We start from the raw sequence: 4,411 nt of genomic DNA, 5'->3' as shown, positions 1-4,411 counted from the left end.
ACCAAATTTTAACGAATTCTTAATTATCTCCCCTTGAAAAGGAAGCGGCACTTCCTGTGAACAAACTTAAATCCCCTTACCCAAGGATGCTTTGTGGCAAGTTTGGTTGAAATTGGCCCAGTGGTTCTTGAGAAGAAGTGGAAAATGTGAAAAGATTACGGACTACAAACGACAGACGGACGTCGGACACTCTTTGATCCGAAAAGTTCACTTGAGCCTTCGGATCAGGTAATCTAAAAGCGGCAACGAAATATTCTTGTGTAAAAATCAGCGTGAGGCAGCCATTCGACGTATATGGATATTATGTTCAGAGCTTATACAGGTCAATTCCCAGACGAATACAGACAGTTCTAAGGTCAAAGGGCTATATATATAACTAGTAAGTATTAAGGTAAGAAAAAAAATATTTTGTAATTTTATTTCTGTGTTTTATTTCTCCGAAGCGTCTTGTTACGGCCATTTTGAATTTGGACGATCACTAATGGCACCTCACTGTATCATTGAGTTGTACAAGTTCTGGCTGACATATTTCATACCAATAAGGCCTTTGATTTCAATCCCATAATTTGACAACGGAATATTCTGTCTACCTGATTAATACATAGGGATCACAGTGAATGTGACAGGTCAACAGGGTATGCTTTCTCCTCCTAGACACCTGATCCCTCCTCTGGAATTTCCGGGGGTCCTCGTTTTATGCCTATTTACAGATTTGTATCGTTTGTAGGTTTTTTTTTAATTATAGACAGAAACTCCTTTAAAACATTACTTTACTGGTTAAGTTTTTTTTTTTGTTTGTAAGAGTGTGTGCCAGCTTAAAATTGTGTTATAATGGAAATTCCCACACTGGGTTCATACTCTGGGTTCATGTGCTTTAACATCTCAGTAGCTACATCCAATGATAAATGATTTTATGGACAAAATAAAATAATTTATGAAAACAAGATTAGATATGTGTCATATATTGTTTATTCAACTCAAGCATCTAGAGTTAACGCGTACTTTATTACCTGAACCAAAGATGACTTAATGCGAGTAAAGTTTAGCTGTCGGGTATGGAATTCGGATAGGGTCATGTAGTTCAGTATCGCATCATCGCACCATCGAGATTTGGGTCAATAGTGCGATGAGGCGATAATGCAATGACGATGAAACGATGATGCAATGACGTTACTACGATGGCGCGACAATGCGCTGGCACGATATGAAGCGATAGCGCGATGACGCAATGGTGTGACAGCGATAAAATGATGTGCAATGACAATATTAATGGTGCGATGGTACGATGACTATAAAAAGATATTCACTTTCTCTCCATCGTGCTATCGCAGGATCACTATTGCATTGTCGCGCCACCGCATCATCGTCATCGCGCTATCGCTTCATCGTCATCGCGCCATCGCCATCAATTCTTTAGTCGATGCTCGATAGTGTGATAATGAACTACGTGGCCCCATCCGGATTCTATAGTCGGTTGCAGTTTACTCTGCATCATTTTGCATACCTCGGAATGCGCGCTTTTAATTGGTCTTTTGTAGATGTCGCCTTGGGTTTTCCAGGGGTTTGCATCGTTAGCCATATTCCTTGATCTGGATGCTCGCTGCAAGGATGATTTATTTTCCGCCCACTTACCTTCCGATTTCTCTGTAAGAAACTCTAGATGCTTTTCCTCTTAGTTGGCAACATATTTATCTCCACCTTTGCGAATCTATGTCATTATTCAATCATACCAAATGCTGCATTTTCTAAATGCTCATTAGATATTCAATTTTTGAGTAATGTACTTTTGTGATTTATTGATCTTTTTACACATTATGGGTCTTGTGTCCATCAACTAGCTCGGACACTGGCTGTTTATAATTTAGAAGTACATTGATTGGCATAAAATATATCATTTCCTATGACAATCAATCGGTATTGATCAATAATACTTTATTTTACTTAATTTCACCAACTTAACTCGTCTTTCTTCGCTTAAATAAGGATGAGAGATTAACATTTAGATAACCAGCTTCCACAGCATTTTATTTTTTTCCCTGCAATATTGAAACTGCTTATCCCTGTATTAACACACACACACACACACACACACAGGGTAGACAAACTAAGAAATCATGATAATTTGGTGGCATCTTTTAGAAATCATTTCCTCAAGAACCATCATTTGTGATCAAAGTTTTACATGGTAAAACACGACTTATTTCAATAACCCGATTCTTTTATTTTCGCTTTTCATTCCCATCAGCGTTTAGCAATACCCTTGCCTATAGTCAAACCTTTTCAAAGCTGCTCGATGAGCGGAGTCAAATCAAAGAAGTACAGAAACGCATAAAACATATCGTTATTAATCTATTTTAATTTGTACTATTTATTTAAAAAAAGACTTCTCTTCTACAGATATTAGGTACCTATACACCATCTTTATGGTCCCTGCTGACATATCAGGTTTATATCAATTACTAATTGTACCTTACTTTCCTAGGAGCGTTAGTTTGATAAATTCTAGTCTATAATTGGTGCTGTAGAGAGTTGCAATCCTATATTTAGATCTCTTGGTAAGGGGTTATATATAGATGATGTTTAGATGGATATCAGTCACTAGCTTCTCCTACTGCATCGTTATTGGTTTGTCAAATCCTGCGTAATATCTACTTTATAGTTGTTACGTAAATTTTATTTGTTTTTAACTAATCAACAGCTTGGACGACAGCAAATTGACGAAAATGATAGAATAGGGTGGCGGATAGCTCAGAATCTTATGTACTGCAAAAAGAAACACATTAAAGAAATGCATAATAAAGGGGGGGGGGGGTCTGCTGATGAAGAACATATGAGGTTTGGTTACCGAGGTAAGCATTATAGCCCATGGGCTTTTTATTGTACTAATATTTTTTTCTATTGTTTTGAACATATTTTATTGACAATATGTCAAAGGAATTGGACACAAGTTCTAAAGTTAGATAGTCCTCTCCCATACATAAAATCTTAATAGCCATACAACATTCACAGAGATTTACAATTTTACAATAATATACATGGGCATATAAGAACAAAAACAATAATTCCTAAAGGAAGAAGCAATTACTAGTATACTTTTGCCTCAGATATGCGTACCGGAATAAGGAATATCTGTTTTGTACATTAGGGTGAAATAAATATCAGAAAATGAAAGTTTACTTTTTAAGAACCTAAGTTTATTAAAAAAAATTTAAATTGTTTACAAAATATTAGGATTTTGCACGAGTTCTTGATGTCAGACATTAACGAGAATCGTAAGCGTTTGCCAAAAGCCTCATATGCAATCAACTTGACCGGATCATGAAATACCTTCTGATATAAAATTGAATGTGATATTCAAAACAAATCATAACAGTAATTTATAAAGCAAGTTTATTAAAACTTAGTTTACACGTTAACTGTAAAGAGCTGCCTTTGTTGTGTTCACTAGCCTACGTAGCCTCCGTAGCAAGGACATTCTCCAGTACAAGCCATGGGAACACCACTGTTGACAAAAATAATTTTGATATGAAATGTGCACAATGACTTTCTAATATGAAAATGATTTGAAAATAATTCGAATTTTCGAAAATTTCTTCTGGTGGAAAGTGTGTGATCGTGTAAAAATTATGAATATTAGGTCCTGATATAATAATCATCGGTAAATTTTCCATTTTTTATGAGAAAAAAAGGCATTTTTGTGACCTCTACTTTTGATATTATGAAATTACTAGTAAACTACTAGTATATTTTCCATATATTTACTCCTTTATACACTGGATATAGCTCATAGAATGTCGTTTTTATATCCACGGTTGTGATATCACAATGGTTTATGAGTGAATTTGATCAAGTCAAATATTGTAGATTTACAAACATAACACGTAAAACGTAAAATAGCTTTGCGTCAAACGCGTGATAAAAAGAATCTTCCTTGGTATGTGGTAAGATATGATTTTTTATCCAACGAGTTGCGTGTTTTTTATAACCTCGCCAAGGCTCGGTGATAAAAACACGCAACTCGTTTGATAAAAAACCCCATCTCTAACCACAAACCATTGGCGATCCTATATACAATATATATATTGGCGATCCTATATACAATATATATATATATATATATATATATATATATATATATATATATATATATATATATATATATATATATATATATATATATATATAAGCACATTTTATAACAACTCTTAAACTAACTGCCCTAAGTGAAGAAATATGAATATCGAAAGCACAAAGAAATTAACATTTTTAAGGATGCCCCCTTCCACCTCAACCCGGGGTTGAACTGTCGACCTACGGAATCTTTCTCCTAGCAGTCGAGGAACAGCATGCTAGACCGCTCGGCCATCTAGGCAAGTCAAATAGCTTGCTTTCGATGTCCTACACTACACGG

This window comes from Saccostrea echinata, unplaced genomic scaffold, assembly GCF_033153115.1.
Source record: "Saccostrea echinata isolate AGI-Se365-2 ecotype Australia unplaced genomic scaffold, CSIRO_AGI_Sech_v1 ptg000012l, whole genome shotgun sequence".
NCBI lineage: Eukaryota > Metazoa > Mollusca > Bivalvia > Ostreida > Ostreidae > Saccostrea > Saccostrea echinata.
The sequence above is the reverse complement of the archived record's forward strand: the minus strand, read 5'-3'. Positions refer to the sequence as shown.